At 50.0% G+C, this 20,212-nt stretch overlaps 5 pseudogenes; all 5 read right to left on the bottom strand.

Moving 5' to 3' along the window:
- Positions 1-8,123: 8,123 nt before the first annotated feature.
- On the bottom strand, positions 8,124-8,225 carry LOC141160294 (U2 spliceosomal RNA; annotated as a pseudogene).
- Positions 8,226-9,097: 872 nt separating this feature from the next.
- LOC141160291 (U2 spliceosomal RNA) lies at positions 9,098-9,199 on the bottom strand (annotated as a pseudogene).
- A 3,979-nt stretch (positions 9,200-13,178) lies between these two features.
- On the bottom strand, positions 13,179-13,272 carry LOC141160371 (U2 spliceosomal RNA; annotated as a pseudogene).
- A 2,452-nt stretch (positions 13,273-15,724) lies between these two features.
- LOC141160323 (U2 spliceosomal RNA) lies at positions 15,725-15,830 on the bottom strand (annotated as a pseudogene).
- Positions 15,831-16,656: 826 nt separating this feature from the next.
- Positions 16,657-16,762, bottom strand: LOC141160328 (U2 spliceosomal RNA; annotated as a pseudogene).
- Between the last annotated feature and the right edge of the window lie 3,450 nt (positions 16,763-20,212).

Here is a 20,212-nt window from a genome sequence, read left to right as displayed (position 1 = left end):
ACCGTGTGGTGCTCACCCGTATGGCTGGTGACCTGGGGCCTCCTGTTAGCCTCCGCTCCGGGATGGCAGTGCTGGTCCCTTCGCTGTGACTGAGCCTCCGGGCTTTTATGGCCAGAGGACCTGGAATCCCCTGCCGGATGGATTCTGCTGCTGGGTATATCTTAGTCCCCACAGCCTCGGACTCCTGTGTCCGGTTTTAGTACCTTCTCCCAGGGCGAGCTCTGCACAGCTCCAGCCCCTGGCGCTTCTCCTTGGCTCCTACAGAGCTCCTGATGTCTATCTGTCCCTGTTTCTGCGTGTCCAGACCAGACTCCGTCTCTGTCTGGAACTCCTCTCTCTAACCCTGCCTCAGCCCCAGTTTTTATAGGGGAAGTTCTTCCCCTCCCAGGACTGGGCAGGAGGTGTGGCATGCTTAGGATTCCTGCCCAGGAGACCTCCCACCTGCTCACAGACGTAATACTGCTATTACTGTGGAAACCAGACCCCTGGGGTGCCACATTCCCCCCTAGTGAAATTTAGTACTCCCGGACTAAACATAACAGGGTATAAACAATAACAATTAAATACATGAGATGGTCACGGCGTGTCCGTAACCGGGAAGCAATAAGGGTGTCCATTTCACCAAAGAACAGGGAGCCGTAACCAGGTAGGGGTCTGTCCTGCCCCGAGTCTTCAACAGTCTTTAGTCCATTCCTGGGTTACGCTCCAAACATATTTACAACAGAGTTCCGGTTACTCACTGTCCATAACCTGTCAGTCCATATAAAGAAATCTGTAACTGAAAAACATAATTAGCAACGACTACAACAAAACAGGTAAACATAAAATAGTTAAAGCAACTAGCCAACTTAGATTCTCCAACGTACGGGCATCTGGCCTCTGGTAACCCTAGTGGACCTACGGAGCTCACTAACTGGTCCTGCACTACAGGGTGTAGGAGGTGTTATGGGCAGGCTGGGCAGCTTTGCGCACTCTTTGGCTCACTAGGGGCACGGCAGGCTCACTACTAGCAGAGGGTTGATCCTCCTGTACTGCTGGCGTGGACTCTTCTGCCTCTTGGGCCGGCTGCTCTTCCAGCTCTACTGGTTCCTCTGTAGGCACTTGCGGGGCTGGCTGGAGAAAGGTGAGGACGGGTACCACGACAGCACCGTTTACTTGTGTCCAAGACCGGGGGAAGTCTCCGAGTACAGTCCTGATCATTTCTTCCCTTTCCTCTGCGGGTCGAGGGTTTTCTTGATCTTCCTCTTCGGGGCTTTGCAGCTGCTCGGGACACTTCTTCAGGTGGTCTCTGGAGACAACGGCTGTGGTTTCTCCTCCATCCTTACTGATCACGCAAATCTTTGGGCTCTCATGGCTTGATGGCAGTACGGTGTACGGGTCCTTCTCCCACTGGTCATCCAACTTGTGGAGCCGTCTTTTCCTCTTCAAGACCTGCTCTCCAGGTACCAGGGGAACAGCGGGAGCATACTGATTATAAGCCCTCTCTTGCCTTTCTCTAGCTTGAGACAGACTTCGCTCCACGCTCTCCTGCACTTTCCGATACTGCTGCTGCCGTCCTGTATCCCAATCTGCCTCTGGCGAGGTGTCCTCGGGCGTCAGGACTCCCATATCCAGGTCGATAGGCAGCTTACCAGGTCTCGCTCTCATTAGGTAAGCCGGGGTACAGTTGGTAGAACCTACAGGGATGTGGTTGTATAGGTCCACCAGATCAGGCAGCTTCTCAGGCCACAGACTGCGTTCTTCCAGGGGCAATGTTTTCAGGAGGTCTATCACCACCTGGTTCATCTTCTCGCAGAGTCCATTAGTTTGTGGGTGATAGGGCGTTGTTCTTATCTTCGTGCAGCCATACAGGTTGCAGAACTCCTGGAAGACTTCCGCTTCGAAGGCTGGCCCTTGGTCTGTCAGCACTTGGTCCGGGTACCCGTGTGGACGGCAGAAGTGCTGCTGGAAGGCTCTAGCTGCTGTTTGAGCCGTTAAGTCCTTGACCGGGACCACCACCAGGAACCGGGAGTAATGATCTACGATTGTGAGGGCGTAGACATACCCAGATCTGCTTGGAGCCAGTTTCACATGGTCCAGGACTACCAGTTCCAGTGGCTGTCGGGTGATGATGGGCTGCAAGGGAGTCTTCTGGCTGGCACGGTCCTTCCTTCTTAGGTGGCACGGTCCACAGTCTCTGCACCACCTCTCGATGGCTCCTCTCATGCCTACCCAGTAGAACCGTTCACGCAACAAGAACTCCAGCTTCTTCCACCCGAAATGTCCTGCTCCGTTGTGGTACGCCTCCAGAATCATAGCCGCGTCTCGTCTGGGGACCACTACCTGCCAGGTCAACTCATGTGTTCGAGAGTTAACCATTCTCCGGCACAACTTCTCCCTGTAGAGGAACAGCCTACTTTTCTCCTTCCACAGTTGCTTAGTCTCTTCTGGGGCGTCTGGGTCCAGACTGGCATCGGCTTGGGTCAGCATTTCCTTCACCAGACGGACTGCAGGATCACTGTCTTGCGTCTCCGCCCAGTTGTAGTGGGGCAAGGGATTGAACGTCGCGGAGCGCCTGTCCTTCACACGGTGGGAATACAGGGTAATCCCATGACGGTGGAACGCAGGGAGCTCAACTTCTTCCAGATCTTCTGGATCTTCCCCTACGTCCGGTAAGTTCGGCATTCTAGACAGGGCATCCGCGTTGGCATTTGAGCGTCCTGCCCGGTATTTGATGGTGAATTCAAAGTTGGACAGGCGAGCCATCCATCTCTGTTCCAGAGCACCGAGCCTTGCAGTGTCCAGGTGTGTCAACGGGTTGTTATCCGTGTACACGATGAATTTGGAGGAGGCAAGGTAATGCTTGAAACGTTCGGTCACTGCCCACACTACTGCCAGGAACTCCAGCTTGAATGAGCTATAATTCTCAGGGTTCCTCTCGGTGGGTCGTAGCTTTCGGCTAGCGTAAGCGATTACCCGTTCTTTTCCTTGCTGGATCTGGGACAGCACGGCTCCTAGCCCGATGTTACTTGCGTCCGTGTGGAGGATAAAGGGCTGGCTGTAGTCTGGATATGCCAGGATTTCTTCCCCCGTGAGGGCCATCTTCAGCTGGCTAAAGGACTCCTCTTCCAGCTTTTCCCACCTGAAGGGCGGCTTCTGGTTTTTGGCTTTTCGAGATTGACCTATCAGGAGGTCCTGCATAGGGGCTGCCATTTTGGTGAAACCGGGAATGAATCTTCGGTAGTAGCCTACCAACCCGAGGAACTGCCGCACTTCTTTTATGCTGGAGGGTCTTGGCCAGTCCTTAATCACGGTGATCTTATCAGGGTCAGGAGCCACTCCGTCAGCACTCACCACGTGTCCCAGGTATTGCACCTTTGGTTTCAGGAGGTGACACTTGGAGGGTTTCACCTTTAGGCCGTAGTTTGCCAGAGCTTCGAACACTTCTGCCAGGTGTTTCAGGTGGTCCTCGTAGGTCTTGGAATAGACGATGACATCGTCCAGGTATAACAGGACCGTCTCGAAGTTCCGGTGTCCCAGACAGCATTCCATCAACCGTTGGAAGGTTCCTGGTGCGTTGCAGAGCCCGAACGGCATGCAGTTAAATTCGCTGAGACCCATCGGGGTGGTGAATGCGGTCTTCTCCCGGTCTGCCTCTGCTACAGGAACCTGCCAGTACCCGCTAGTGAGATCCAAAGTAGAGAAGAAATTAGCAGATTTTAATGCAGCTAAGGACTCTTCTATCCTTGGTAACGGGTACGCATCTTTGTGTGTGATACGGTTGACCTTCCTGTAGTCTACACACATTCTCATAGTGTTGTCCTTCTTTTTCACTAAGACTAGTGGAGCTGCCCAGGGGCTACAGCTGTCCCTGATTACCCCAGCTTCCTTCATGTCTCTAAGCATCCCCTTGGCGTGTTGGTAGTGTGCAGGGGGTACGGGTCGGTATCTCTCCTTTATGGGAGGATGGTCTCCCGTGGGGATGTGGTGTTCTACCCCCTTTACTCGCCCGAAGTCTAGCGGGTGTTTACTAAACACTCTCTCGTACTCTCGAACCACCCGATAGACTCCTTGTTTCTGGTGTGAGGGAGTGGAGTCAGTACCCAGATGTAGTTGCTGACACCAGTCCTCCACTGGTTTCTTAGAGCCGTTACCTTCCTCTGGTTGAGATGGAGGCAAGGGTTCCACGGCCTGTACAGAATTCTGGTTTATGGTGATCAATTTAGCTAGTGTGGCATACTGGGGCAGGTGTACTTCTCTCTCACCGATATTTATGATGCGAACGGGCACCCTACCATGGCGTACATCGACCACCCCCCGTGCTGTCAAAATGGTGGGCCTACTGTCTGAGTAGACGGGTTCTACCATTGCTTGGTAGTCTCTACCTCTTAGACCAATAGCTGCCCGGCACCAAATCATCATCTCACTTTTTGGGGGCATGGCAATAGGGAACGGGTCACACATTCTCACGCTACCTATCTCACCACCAGATAGTTCCACCTGTTGCCGCTTCATCAGTGCCCGGATCTCTTTTTGGAGCACACGCTGCTGGCCGGAACTGGCGTTCTTGGCAACCTGCTGTAAAATGAGAATCACCTCTGCAAGACAATTTTCAATTACATTGGTTCCCAGGGTGATTCTAGGGTGACTCTCATGACGGTCTATGTCCACTATAATCAGTCCTTGTGCCGCCAGTTCGACTTTACCGATTTTAATGGTCACCTTCTTGAATCCCACCTGTGGCACGGGCTGACCATTGCTGGCGATGATACTCAGGTCGTCGTCTGGGTAGCGGGTTATGTCCGAATCATTCCAGTACTGCTTGAAGAGCACGTACGGGATGGTGGTGACCTGTGACCCGGTGTCTAGTAGGGCACTCATAGGAATGCCATCCAGTACCACAGGCAAGATTGGACGTCCCCCTACGTATTTATCACGCCAGTTTGATGGGCCTGATGGTCTTATGCCTGGGGGTTGGCCCTCTACCCCAGGTTGTGCCCGTTTAAATGACAGTACCTTGCCACATGTCCGGCTTGATTGCAGCGGCGGCAGATGGGTCATCCGTCCTCGTTGTATCTGTCGCTGGGTCTTCCTCTGGCCGGTGGGGTCCTCCTCAGTCGGCGCCACGGGACGTCCTCCGGTCCGGATGCCAGCTGAATCTTTCCTGGTGAAGAGACCTGTAAAGACTGCACAGTTCTGGTTAGCGCAGCAACGCTCTTAGTCAGCTCTTGGACCTGATGGTGCAGGTCTGTAGCCGGGTCACTGTTTAAAGCCTGCGCATCAGCTCCCACAGGCCCTGCAGACAAGGGCGCCGTCTCCTGGTGGTAAGTGATAGCAGGGCGCCTGTGGGTCACAGCGCCACCTGGTGCCGGTTCTCGGAGCACCCGGATGGCTCTGTCCTTGAACTGTGCAAAGTCCAGGTCAGGGTCCTGTAAGGCCATTGCCCGCAACTGGGTTCGATGGGCATTGCACAGTAGACCCTCAATAAATTGTTCAGTCAACAGCTTATCTTCATTTCCCACGCTGTCAGGGTCTGCCTGCTTAATGGCTCTCAGGGCCTCTTGTAGGTTTAGCGCATAGTCTCTTATACTCTCATGTGCCCGTTGTTTGCACCCATAAAATCTTAGTTTTATTTCGGCTGAGGTGCGGGTGTCAAATGTGTCTTTCAGCCGGGTTAGTATGTCTCTGACAGTCCTCTTCCTCCCAGGTGGCCAGGACTTTACCTCCCTTTGGGCTGCCCCGATTAATTGGGCCACCAGGATGCTCACTTTTTGCGCCTCCGTGAGGGGATACACCTGGAAGAGGCTATCCAGCCTTTCTCTGAAGTCATTTAGGGTATGTGACTCCCCTGAGTACTGGGGTAGCCAGGCTGCCACCGGGATATAGGGCATGGTGAAAGCCATGACCGCAGCAGCGGTGGCGCTGGCGGCGGCTGTGGCGGTGAAGCTCTCCTCCGTATCCGACATCCTCCTCCCCCCTAGTGGACCGTGGCCTACCTTGCGATGATCCTCTTCCGTAGGCCGCGGCTCCGCAGTCGATCGTCAGGGTTGAGGACCTTCCGTCGCGCTCCTGTGACGTCGGCGTCCGCTGGGCTCCTTCCAGGACCTTACGCAACGTCCGGACGTGAGGCGGGGCTTCAGTTCTCGCGGGCTTTCGGAGTCCACGCCCCTCTTCTTCCCACGCGGCACCCTCAAGATGACGTCCAATGGCGGGAAAACTCCACGGATGGCGGGAAGAAGGCAGAAGATGGCGTCGGATGGCGGGAATCGGCTCCAGATGGCGGGAAACGACTCCGGACGGCGGGAAACTTCACCACAGGTAAGTATAAAAGTCTCTTTTTTCAGGCACGCAGTACCCGGTGGTTGCGGGCACGTAATCCTGCCGACTACGCCAATGTTGACGCGCCCCCTGGGCCAGTGCTGTAGTGCGGCGCGCGTGCGCGCGGGGGATACCCGGAGCCGGATCCGATGGGGGTAGTAGTCTTCTTGTGGCGGTGACCCGGTCCGTGCCCAGGGTGTCAAACTAAGTGGCAGTTATTGGTGTGATGGTATTAGTGTCCGACTACGCCACCCGTTGAATGCAGTTATGAAACCGCCGCTGCAGGGTAGACCGCTGAGGCTGGTGGTTTAGGTGTGCAGCAATGTTGATATAACCCCCAACGGGAGAGGTATGGCCTCAGGGCAGCGGATGTGGGTGATGTTGGGAGTGATGGTGTGGATGTCCCAGCACTAACGGTGCGACAAGGAAGCACGGAGACGCGAGGGTACAGTTCAGGGCCTTTACTGATGGTACAAGGCAAATTCCCCCGGGAGTACTGGCTAGTAGTTGGGGCCTGGTTAGTCTGCGAGTAAGCCGGAGTTCCCCTGGCCAGGTGGAGTTGTAGGCCTTCCCGTTAGTCTGTACCCTTCCTGGCTACCCTGCTTTCGGCGGTTACAAGTAGCCCACGTCTCTGGGTATACCGTGTGGTGCTCACCCGTATGGCTGGTGACCTGGGGCCTCCTGTTAGCCTCCGCTCCGGGATGGCGGTGCTGGTCCCTTCGTTGTGACTGAGCCTCCGGGCTTTTATGGCCAGAGGACCTGGAATCCCCTGCCGGATGGATTCTGCTGCTGGGTATATCTTAGTCCCCACAGCCTCGGACTCCTGTGTCCGGTTTTAGTACCTTCTCCCAGGGCGAGCTCTGCACAGCTCCAGCCCCTGGCGCTTCTCCTTGGCTCCTACAGAGCTCCTGATGTCTATCTGTCCCTGTTTCTGCGTGTCCAGACCAGACTCCGTCTCTGTCTGGAACTCCTCTCTCTAACCCTGCCTCAGCCCCAGTTTTTATAGGGGAAGTTCTTCCCCTCCCAGGACTGGGCAGGAGGTGTGGCATGCTTAGGATTCCTGCCCAGGAGACCTCCCACCTGCTCACAGACGTAATACTGCTATTACTGTGGAAACCAGACCCCTGGGGTGCCACACATGCTCCTCAAGACAAGGGGATGGAGAGAAGAAAACTAATTAGTGAACAAACAGGCAGCAGTCCACCTTCTTCCTAGTCTGCAGGCTCCCTGCAGACTGAAGCTGACTGCAGCAGCACAGCCAGAAAAAGGCCAGGAGTCCTTTATGACACGTGCAATGATGTTCCATTCTTCCATTCCTGCATTATTCCATTGTTCTATTGTCCCATTCTCTTGCATTATTCCATTGTTCCATTCACTCATTACATCTATTGCAAGCAATCTATCTGCCTGGGTGAAAACCAATAGGATGCTCTGATTGACAGACATAGGTAGCACTTTAAAACAACATCTCTGACCAAACTTTTTTATATCTTTTTTTTCATCCCCAGATAGAAAATTAAAGAAGTCAGTGCTCCACCAGAGGGAGCCAGCATTTCACTAAAGAAATCGTAGCGGCTCTCAATTTTTTTTAAATGCGTGGTACTCAGCAACACCCAACTGATGGGACAGTTGAGTTAAAAGAGTAGCAGCTGATAACAAGGCCACTGACTAGGTATATGGTGTGTGTGCAACGGTGTAGCAAAGGACAAATGCATTATTGCAGCTTATCTCAGGAAGGAAGGGATAGATAGATAGATAGATAGATAGATAGATAGATAGATAGATAGATAGATAGATGGATGGATAGAAAGATAGATAAATAAATAGATAGATAACATTACAATACAATATATTGGTAAAAGCAAAGCACATATACTAAATGAGAACAGATACTACACTTGATGTTAGCCAAAAGGCCGAGAAGCGATAACCTGAATTGGTTTTGGCCTATGACTGCACCTAGGCTTCAAGAAGGCACCCATTGTAGGAATGGGGACAAAGACTCCCCCTAGGAAGACATGTTGTTCATCAATAGACACCTTAAAACCCACAACTTTACGGCTTGTTGCAGCTGCAGCTCACGCACACATTTTTAATCTGCATAAGTCTGCCTATTTTCACACATTCATCCCTCCCCCCCGCTGTTCCATGCTCCTCAAGACAAGGGGATGGGGAGAGGAAAACTAATTAGTGAACAAACAGGCAGCAGTCTACCTTCTTCCTAGTCTGCAGGCTCCCTGCAGACTGAAGCTGACTGCAGCAGCACATTCAAGTAAAGGCCAGGAGCCCATTATGACACGTGCAATGATGTTCCATTCTTCCATTCTTGCTGTATTCCATTGTTCCATTGTCCCATTCTCTTGCATTTTCCATTGTTCCATTCACTCATTACATCTATTGCAAGCAATCTATCTGCCTGGGTGAAAACCAATAGGATGCTCTGATTGACAGACATAGGTAGCACTTTAAAACAACATCTCAGACCAAACTTTTTTATATCTTTTTTTTCATCCACAGATAGAAAATTAAAGAAGTCAGTGCTCCACCAGAGGGAGCTATCATTTCACTAAAGAAATCGCAGCGGCCCCCACATTTTTTTTAAATGCGTGGTACTCAGCAACACCCAACTGATGGGACAGTTGAGTTAAAAGAGTAGCAGCTGATAACAAGGCCACTGACTAGGTATATGGTGTGTGTGCAACAGTGTAGCAAAGGACAAATGCATTATTGCAGCTTATCTCAAGAAGGAAGGGATAGATAGATAGATGGATGGATAGATAGAAAGATAGATAAATAGATAAATAGATAACATTACAATACAATATATTGGTAAAAGCAAAGCACATATACTAAATGAGAACAGATACTACACTTGATGTTAGCCAAAAGGCCGAGAAGGGATAACCTGAATTGGTTTTGGCCTATGACTGCACCCAGGCTTCAAGAAGGCACCCATTGTAGGAATGGGGACAAAGACTCCCCCTAGGAAGACATGTTGTTCATCAATAGACACCTTAAAACCCACAACTTTACGGCTTGTTGCAGCTGCAGCTCACGCACACATTTTTAATCTGCATAAGTCTGCCTATTTTCACACATTCATCCCTCCCCCCCGCTGTTCCATGCTCCTCAAGACAAGGGGATGGGGAGAGGAAAACTAATTAGTGAACAAACAGGCAGCAGTCCACCTTCTTTCTAGTCTACAGGCTCCCTGCAGACTGAAGCTGACTGCAGCAGCACATTCAAGTAAAGGCCAGGAGCCCATTATGACACGTGCAATGATGTTCCATTCTTCCATTCTTGCTTTATTCCATTGTTCCATTGTCCCATTCTCTTGCATTATTCCATTGTTCCATTCACTCATTACATCTATTGCAAGCAATCTATCTGCCTGGGTGAAAACCAATAGGATGCTCTGATTGACAGACATAGGTAGCACTTTAAAACAACATCTCAGACCAAACTTTTTTATATCTTTTTTTTTTCATCCACAGATAGAAAATTAAAGAAGTCAGTGCTCCACCAGAGGGAGCTAGCATTTCACTAAAGAAATCGTAGCGGCCCCCACATTTTTTTTAAATGCGTGGTACTCAGCAACACCCAACTGATGGGACAGTTGAGTTAAAAGAGTAGCAGCTGATAACAAAGCCACTGACTAGGTATATGGTGTGTGTGCAACGGTGTAGCAAAGGACAAATGCATTATTGCAGCTTATCTCAGGAAGGAAGGTGTAATATACCTGGCGGCGTTCTTGCATAGGGCACCATCTCCCACTATGCAAGATCGCAAACTTGATCATCAGTCCAGTCTGCTAGCCTGGCTTCTTTCCATGCTATCTGCTTGCCTCTGTTCTGGCTGCTTAGGGCGGCGGCCTGGTCACTTCCTGTTTCTTGTAGCTGCTGTGGGCACACCCCTAATGCGTCCTCAGCCTATTGCTGTCAGTCACTGGATATTTAAACCAGCTACACCTGGAAGCTGGTGCCTGAGCAACTTTAACATTCAGTGTGCTCCTTGACTCTGAATGTGCCAGGTCCTGTTCTGTTTTTCCCTGCCTGTCCGCCTTCCTGGAGGCTGTATTCCCAGGCCTGTCTGAACACGCTCCTAGCCTGTTCGTTTCTGCCTGTGGGGGCCGTATACCCAGGATCGTTCCTGTATTTCGCTGCAGTAACAGTTCCTGTCTGAACTGTCTCCTAACCTGTTACTTGTTTTGTTTCTATGTCTGTTTCCTCCCTTTTGCTGCAGTGTCTGAACCAGCTCTTGGCTATGCCTAGGCTCGTTCCTGTATTTCGTTGCAGTACAGTTCCTGTCTGAACTGTCTCCTAACCTGTTACCTATTTTGTCTCTTTGTCCGTTTCCTCTCTTTTTCTGCAGTCTGAACCTGCACCTAACTCCTACTCATTGTCGCTGTACTTCTGTTTGTGAGTTTGGAGTCCACTCGCTACTTCTTTGCAAGTACCTTGTGTGTATCTGGTTCTGCCTTTCTCTTCCAGTCTGTTCCATGTGAACAGAGCCCTGTCCCCTCTGCTCTGTCCTTGCTCACCGCTTTGGTGGTTTATCTCTGCTCTGCCTTACTTACCGCTCTGGCGGTTTCTGCCCGCTCTGCTCTGCTTTGTCTACCGCACTTGCGGTTTCGCTCTGCTCAGCCATGTCCACCGCGCCTGCGGTTTCGCTCTGCTCAGCCTTGTCCACCGCCCCTGCGGTTTCGCTCTGCTCAGCCTTGTCCACCGCATCTGCGGTTTCGCTCTGCTCAGCCTTGTCCACCGCACTTGCGGTTTCGCTCTGCTCGGCCTTGTCCAACGCACCTGCGGTTTCGCTCTGCTCAGCCTTGTGCACCGCATCTGCGGTTTCGCTCTGCTCAGCCCTGTCCACCGCACCTGGGGTTTCGCTATGCTCAGCCCTGTCCACCGCATCTGCGGTTTCGCTCTGCTCAGCCTTGTCCACCGCATCTGCGGTTTTGCTCTGCTCAGCCTTGTCCACCGCATCTGCGGTTTCGCTCTGCTCAGCTCTGTCCACCGCATCTGCGGTTTCGCTCTGCTCAGCCTTGTCCACAACACTTGCGGTTTCGCTCTGCTCAGCCTTGTTCACCGCACCTGCGGTTTCGCTCTGCTCAGCCTTGTCCATCGCAAATGCGGTTTCGCTCTCCTTAGCCCTGTCCACCGCACTTGCGGTTTTGCTCTGCTCAGCCCTGTCCGCCGCACTTGCGGTTTCGTTCTGCTCAGCCCTGTCCACCGCACTTGCGGTTTCGCTCTGCCCAGCCTTGTCCACCGCACCTGCGGTTTCGCTCTGCTCAGCCTTGTCCACCGCACCTGCGGTTTCGCTCTGCTCAGCCTTGTCCACCGCACCTGCGGTTTCGCTTTACTCTGATTGATTACCGCATCTGCGGCTCTGAACCCGTCTCCTAGTCTGTACTGGACCCTACCCAGCCTGCGCTCTAACTTGCCTGTTCCTGTATTCCCCGGTGTGGGTCAACAGACGTGTCCGGAGTCTGACCTGGAGTCGCACCTGGTCCCTCTGCTCGGTTCCTCCCTGGTGCACAGGCATCATTAACCGTCGTACGACCTTGGTCGGATCGGGTAGATACTTAGTTATGCCCCTCCAAGCACTCTCCGGTTCATGGTCCAGTGGGATCACTAAACACGCACATGCCAGTCAGTCCGGGCGTGTGCATAACAGAAGGGATAGATAGATGGATAGATAGATAGATACATAACATTACAATACAATATATTGGTAAAAGCAAAGTGTAGCGTCGGCGTCCCTGCCTCCTGCTAGGCAGGGACGCTGTTCCCCTCACCTCTCCGCTCCGTGCCCGGCGTCTTCCTCCCGCTCTGCTAGCAGCGCGCGCTCCTTCCCGGCCACGGTGCTTAGGGCGCGCGCGCGCTCCCCCTCTCTTAAAGGGGCCGCGCGCGCCGTCCTAAGGAGTCCCCGGCCAATGGCCGGAGGACTTCACCATATATAAGGCACCGCCTCCAAAATGGAGGTGCCCGAGCAATGTTGTAGCACAGTTCATCACTCTGCTTCAGCCCTCAGGTCCCGTTTCCAGTTACCTGCCAGTTACCTGCCAGTTTCCTGCCAGCTTCCTGTCTGATACCTGCCTGTCTCGTGTCAACCTGCTACTATTCCTGCGGTCCGACAGTCTGCCTACCAGCCCTGCCAGTCTGTCTATGGATCCGTCTGCCCGCTCACCTGGGAGCGCACATCTGCTACCTGCCTGCTAGCCTACCTGGAGGCTCCGCCCTCACGTGCTGTGACCACCAGCCTGTCCAGAGACTCTTGCCCGCTCACCTGGGAGCGCTCACCTTCTACCTGTCTGCTAGCCTACCTGGAGGCTCCGCCGTCACGTGCTGTGACCACCTGCCTGTCCAGAGACTCTTGCCCGCTCACCTGGGAGCGCTCACCTTCTACCTGTCTGCTAGCCTACCTGGAGGCTCCGCCGTCACGTGCTGTGACCACCTGCCTGTCCAGAGACTCTTGCCCGCTCACCTGGGAGCGTCCACCTGCTACCAGCCTGCTTGCCTACCTGGAGGCTCTGCCGTCACTTGCCGTGACCACGCGCCTGTCAAGAGACTGTCCCGGTCACTTGCCGTGACCACCTGCCTGTTTACCCAGAGACTGCCCCGGTCACTTGCCGTGACCACCTGCCCGTTTACCCAGAGACTGTCCCGGTCACTTGCCGTGACCACCTGCCCGTTTACCCAGAGACTGTCCCGGTCACTTGCTGTGACCACCTGCCCGTTTACCCAGAGACTGTCCCGGTCACTTGCCGTGACCACCTGCCCGTTTTCCCAGAGACTGTCCCTGTCACTTGCTGTGACTACCTGCCCGTCTTCCCTGGGCGCCACCCGCTTCCTTACAAGGGCCGCCCCCTTGTATAGTTGCTCAGAGGTTCCGCCTCCCAGACCCGTTACACAAAGCTCATATACTAAATGAGAACAGATACTACACTTGATGTTAGCCAGAAGGCCGAGAAGCGATAACCTGAATTGGTTTTGGCCTATGACTGCACCCAGGCTTCAAGAAGGCACCCATTGTAAGAATGGGGACAAAGACTCCTCCTAGGAAGACATGTTGTTCATCAATAGACACCTTAAAACTCACAACTTTACTGCTTGTTGCAGCTGCAGCCCACGCACGCATTTTTAATCTGCATAAGTCAGCCTATTTTCACACATTCTCCCCTCCCCCCCGCTGTTCCATGCATCTTAAGACAAGGGGATGGGGAGAGGAAAACTAATTAGTGAACAAACAAGCAGCAGTCCACCTTCTTCCTAGTCTGCAGGCTCCCTGCAGACTGAAGCTGACTGCAGCAGCATAGCCAGATAAAGGCCAGGAGCCCATTATAACACGTGCAATGATGTTCCATTCTTCCATTCTTGTATTATTCCATTGTTCCATTGTCCCATTCTCTTGCATTATTCCATTGTTCCATTCACTCATTACATCTATTGCAAGCAATCTATCTGCCTGGGTGAAAACCAATAGGATGCTCTGATTGACAGACATCGGTAGCACTTTAAAACAACATCTCAGACCAAACTTTTTTATATCTTTTTTTTCATCCACATATAGAAAATTAAAGAAATCAGTGCTCCACCAGAGGGAGCTAGCATTTCACTAAAGAAATAGTAGCGGCCCCCACATTTTTTTTAAATGCGTGGTACTCAGCAACACCCAACTGATGGGACAGTTGAGTTAAAAGAGTAGCAGCTGATAAAGCCACGGACTAGCTATATGGTGTGTGTGCAACGGTGTAGCAAAGGACAAATGCATTATTGCAGCTTATCTCAGGAAGGAAGGTGTAATATACCTGGCGGCGTTCTTGCATAGGGCACCATCTCCCACTATGCAAGATCGCAAACTTGATCATCAGTCCAATCTGCTAGCCTGGCTTCTTTCCATGCTGTCTGCTTGCTCTATTCTGGCTGCTTAGGGCGGCGGCTTGGTCACTTCCTGTTTCTTGTAGCTGCTGTGGGCACACCCCTAATGCGTCCTCAGCCTATTGCTGTCAGTCACTGAATATTTAAACCAGCTACACCTGGAAGCTGGTGCCTGAGCAACTTTAACATTCAGTGTGCTCCTTGACTCTGAATGTGCCAGGTCCTGTTCTGTTTTTCCCTGCCTGTCCGCCTTCCTGGAGGCTGTATTCCCAGGCCTGTCTGAACACGCTCCTAGCCTGTTCGTTTCTGCCTGTGGGGGCCGTATACCCAGGATCGTTCCTGTATTTCGCTGCAGTAACAGTTCCTGTCTGAAATGTCTCCTAACCTGTTACTTGTTTTGTTTCTATGTCTGTTTCCTCCCTTTTGCTGCAGTGTCTGAACCAGCTCTTGGCTATTCCTAGGCTCGTTCCTGTATTTCGTTGCAGTACAGTTCCTGTCTGAACTGTCTCCTAACCTGTTACTTGTTTTGTTTCTATGTCCGTTTCCTCCCTTTTGCTGCAGTGTCTGAACCAGCTCTTGCCTATACCTAGGCTCGTTCCTGTATTTCGTTGCAGTACTGTTCCTGTCTGAACTGTCTCCTAACCTGTTACCTGTTTTGTCTCTTTGTCCGTTTCCTCTCTTTTTCTGCAGAGTCTGAACCTGCACCTAACTCCTACTCATTGTCGCTGTACTTCTGTTTGTGAGTTTGGAGTCCACTCGCTACTTCTTTGCAAGTACCTTGTGTGTATCTGGTTCTGCCTTTCTCTTCCAGTCTGTTCCGTGTGAACAAAGAACTGTCCCCTCTGCTCTGTCCTTGCTCACCGCTTTGGCAGTTTATCTCTGCTCTGCCTTACTTACCGCTCTGGCGGTTTCTGCCCGCTCTGCTCTGCTTTGTCTACCGCACTTGCGGTTTCGCTCTGCTCAGCCATGTCCACCGCGCCTGCGGTTTCGCTCTGCTCAGCCTTGTCCACCGCCCCTGCGGTTTCGCTCTGCTCAGCCTTGTCCACCGCATCTGCGGTTTCGCTCTGCTCAGCCTTGTCCACCGCACTTGCGGTTTCGCTCTGCTCGGCCTTGTCCACCGCACTTGCGGTTTCGCTCTGCCCAGCCTTGTCCACCGCACCTGCGGTTTCGCTCTGCTCAGCCTTGTCCACCGCACCTGCGGTTTCGCTTTACTCTGCTTGATTACCGCATCTGCGGCTCTGAACCCATCTCCTAGTCTGTACTGGACCCTACCCAGCCTGCGCTCTAACCTGCCTGTTCCTGTATTCCCCGGTGTGGGTCAACAGCCGTGTCCGGAGTCTGACCTGGAGTCACACCTGTTCCCTCTGCTCGGTTCGTCCCTGGTGCACAGGCGTCGTTAGCCGTCGTGCGACCTTGGTCGGATCGGGTAGATACTTAGTTATGCCCCTCCAGGCACTCTCCGGTTCATGGTCCAGTGGGATCACTAAACATGCACATGCCAGTCAGTCCGGGCGTGTGCATAACAGAAGGGATAGATAGATGGATAGATAGATAGATACATAACATTACAATACAATATATTGGTAAAAGCAAAGCACATATACTAAATGAGAACAGATACTACACTTGATGTTAGCCAGAAGGCCGAGAAGCGATAACCTGAATTGGTTTTGGCCTATGACTGCACCCAGGCTTCAAGAAGGCACCCATTGTAAGAATGGGGACAAAGACTCCTCCTAGGAAGACATGTTGTTCATCAATAGACACCTTAAAACTCACAACTTTACTGCTTGTTGCAGCTGCAGCCCACGCACGCATTTTTAATCTGCATAAGTCAGCCTATTTTCACACATTCTCCCTTCCCCCCCGCTGTTCCATGCATCTTAAGACAAGGGGATGGGGAGAGGAAAACTAATTAGTGAACAAACAAGCAGCAGTCCACCTTCTTCCTAGTCTGCAGGCTTCCTGCAGACTGAAGCTGACTGCAGCAGCACAGCTAGATAAAGGCCAGGAGCCCATTATGTCACGTGCAATGATGTTCCATTCTTCCATTATTCCCTTGTTCCATTGTCCCATTTTGTTGCATTATTCCATTGTTCCATTCACTCATTACATCTATTGCAAGCAATCTATATGCCTGGGTGAAAACCAATAGGATGCTCTGATTGACAGACATAGGTAGCACTTTAAAACAACATCTCAGACCAAACTTTTTTATATCTTTTTTTTCATCCACAGATAGAAAATTAAAGTCAGTGCTCCACCAGAGGGAGCCAGCATTTCACTAAAGAAATCGTAGCGGCCCCCCAATTTTTTTCAAATGCGTGGTACTCAGCAACACCCAACTGATGGGACAGTTGAGTTAAAAGAGTAGCAGTTGATAACAAGGCCACTGACTAGGTATATGGTGTGTGTGCAACGGTGTAGCAAAGGACAAATGCATTATTGCAGCTTATCTCAGGAAGGAAGGGATAGATAGATAGATAGATAGATAACATTACAATACAATATATTGGTAAAAGCAAAGCACATATACTAAATGAGAACAGATGCTACACTTGATGTTAGCCAAAAGGCCGAGAAGCGATAACCTGAATTGGTTTTGGCCTATGACTGCACCCAGGCTTCAAGAAGGCACCCATTGTAGGAATGGGGACAAAGACTTCCCCTAGGATGACATGTTATTCATCAATAGACAACTTAAAACCCACAACTTTGCTGCTTGTTACAGCTGCAGCCCACGCACGCATTTTTACTCTGCATAAGTCTGCCTATTTTCACACATTCTCCCCCCCCCCCTCCCCGCTCTTCCATACACCTCAAGACAAGGGGATGGGGAGAGGAAAACTAATTAGTGAACAAACAAGCAGCAGTCCACCTTCTTCCTAGTCTTAGACCTCAGTTCACATTGCTTGGTTTTTTGTCTTGTTTGCATTCTGTGCAAATTAAGGGTGTGGCATCCCTTTTGTTGAGCTGATTAGTATATATGTAGCTTACCACGGGCCTAGGTGGTCTGGAGTTGGGACCCGGTCCTATTTGTCTACCCTTTTATATGCATTACTTCAACTTTGATATACAGTAAGGTTTTTAATATAGACAGTATAGGTACCGTCCCAATTTAGGGTCACCTTGTCGCTGGTGGGACGGCTTGTATACTTTTTTTGATCAAAAATAGTTCACAAAGTACCCTATATTTAATATGCAACTTTGCTTTACATTTATATATAATGATGGTAGGGTATGAGATATATTTTTTGTCTTTTGTAGGTTTTGCTTCTTTTTGCTAGTGTGAACATGCTCCTATTTCTTGCATGTGTACCATCTTAGACCTCAGTTCACATTGCTTGGTTTTTTGTCTTGTTTGCATTCTGTGCAAATTAAGGGTGTGGCATCCCTTTTGTTGAGATGATTAGTATATATGTAGCTTACCACGGGCCTAGGTGGTCTGGAGTTGGGACCCTGTCCTATTTGTCTACCCTTTTATATGCATTACTTCAACTTTGATATACAGTAAGGTTTTTAATATAGACAGTGTAGGTACCGTGCCAATTTAGGGTCACCTTGTCGCTGGTGGGACGGCTTGTATACTTTTTTTGATCAAAAATAGTTCACAAAGTACCCTATATTTAATATGCAACTTTGCTTTACACTTATATATAAGATATATGAGATATATTTTTTGTCTTTTGTAGGTTTTGCTTCTTCCTAGTCTGCAGGCTCCCTGCAGACTGAAGCTGACTGCAGCAACACAGCCAGGTAAAAGCCAGGAGCCCATTATGACACGTGCAATGATGTTCCATTCTTCCATTCTTGCATTATTCCATTGTTCCATTGTCCCATTCTCTTGCATTATTCCATTGTTCCATTCACTCATTACATCTATTGCAAGCAATTTATCTGCCTGGGTGAAAACCAATAGGATGCTCTAATTGACAGACCTAGGTAGCACTTTAAAACAACATCTCAGACCAAACTTTTTTATATCTTTTTTTCATCCACAGATAGAAAATTAAAGAAGTCAGTGCTCCACCACAGGGAGCCAGCATTTCACTAAAGAAATCGTAGCGGCCCCCAATTTTTTTTTAAATGCATGGTACTCAGCAACACCCAACTGATGGGACAGTTGAGTTAAAAGAGTAGCAGCTGATAACAAGGCCACTGACTAGGTATATGGTGTGTGTGCAACGGTGTAGCAAAGGACAAATGCATTATTGCAGCTTATCTCAGGAAGGAAGAGATAGAAAGATGGATAGAAAGATGGATGGATAGATAAATAGATAGATAGATAATAGTGTTGAGACAACATGCTCGACACTGCTCGGTACTCGCCCGAGCATCACGCTACTCGGGATGTTCGGCGAGCACCGAGCATTTCCGGGTTACTGGGGCGGGAGCTCGGGTCTCCGCCCTGCATGTTTGGCGCTCTTTACAGAGCCAATGAACATGCAGGGATTGCCAGCCAGTCACAGTAATGCTGCAGCCATGTTGGTTGTGGGCATTACATTGATTGGCTGGCCGCACTGCGTCACCTCGAGTATTTAAACCGGGCGCGGGCATCTTGGACACAGTCGCTCCAGATCAGCTAGTGTAGGGAAAGCGCTGCTGAGCTAGGGAGAGATTTATACTGCGAAATAGTTAGTGTAGGGTCTGTTAAGGCTGCCAAATCAAACAAACCGTCCTTCTCAGGACTAATATCCATCCCGAATATCAGGCAGGCAAGCCGTGTAGGAGACGCAGTGGTCATAGAATCAAACGCTGCATTACAGTCCTGTGTGCTCCTGTTGCTGAAATTTCTGGACTTAGCTCCAGGTCCTGGAGGGCCAGGAAAAATACTTTTTTTTTCATCTAAATCCTCTTTTTTTTTTTCCTCCTTCACACTGTACAAATACCCGTCTTATTAACCTTTTGGTGTCCCCCCCCCAAAAAAAAAAAGTGTGTCTGTGACAGTTCAGACACAAATATATCTGTTTAAAATAGTCTGGTGTAAGCCAGAGAAACAGAAGTGTGGTTTTGCAGTTCCACGGTTCAAACCTCTGTATTATCCACTTTAGGGCCATTTGTACCTAAAAAAAAACAGTTTGAATGTGTCGCTCACTGTTCAGCCACAAATATATATATTTTAAAAAGTCTGGTATACACCAGTAAATTATAACTGTGGTTTTGCTGTTCCACGGTAAAAAATCTCTGTATTATCCTGCTTTTGGCACTTTTAGCCGTAAAGAAAAACATTAATAGTGTCTCCTGGTTGTTCAGACACCAATATATCTGTTTAAAAAGAGTCTGGTATACACCAGTAAATTATAACTGTGGTTTTGCCGTTCCACGGTAAAAAAATCTCTATTATCCAGCTTTTGGTATTTTTTCCGTAAAGAAAAACAGTAATAGTGTCTCCTGATTGTTCAGACACAAATATATCTGTTGAAAATAGTCTGGTGTAGGCCCGAGAAATAGAACTGTGGTTTTGCAGTTCCACGGGTAAAAGCTCTTTATTATCCTGCTTTTGGCATTTTTTGCCGTAAAGAAAAACAGTAATAGTGTCTCCTGATTGTTCAGACACCAATATATCTGTTTAAAAGAGTCTGGTATACACCAGTAAATTATTGTTGTGGTTTTGCCGTTCCACGGTGAAAAATCTCTATTATTCTGCTTTTGCCATTTTTTGCCGTATAGAAAAACAGTAATAGTGGCTCCAGATTGTTCAGACACAAATATATCTGTTGAAAATAGTCTGGTTAAGGCCAAAGAAATAGAAGTGTGGTTTTGCAGTTCCACGGTTCAAACCTCTTTATTATCCACTTTTGGGCCATGTTTACCTAAAAAAGAACAGTTTGAGTGTGCCGCTCACTGTTCAGCCGCTAATATATCTAATTAAAATTGTCTGGTATACCCCAGTAAACAATAACTGTGGTTTTGCCATTGCACGGTAAAAAATCTCTATTATTCAGCTTTCGGTATTTTTTCCGTAAAGAAAAACATTAATAGTTTCTCCCTGATTGTTCAGATGGTTTAAAAGAGTCGGGTGTAGGCCAGAGAAATAG

This window comes from Phyllobates terribilis, unplaced genomic scaffold, assembly GCF_046119375.1.
Source record: "Phyllobates terribilis strain yellow unplaced genomic scaffold, ASM4611937v1 Scaffold_8__6_contigs__length_399053987, whole genome shotgun sequence".
NCBI lineage: Eukaryota > Metazoa > Chordata > Amphibia > Anura > Dendrobatidae > Phyllobates > Phyllobates terribilis.
Note: the sequence above shows the minus strand (reverse complement) of the source record. Positions and strands in the feature narration are given on the sequence as shown.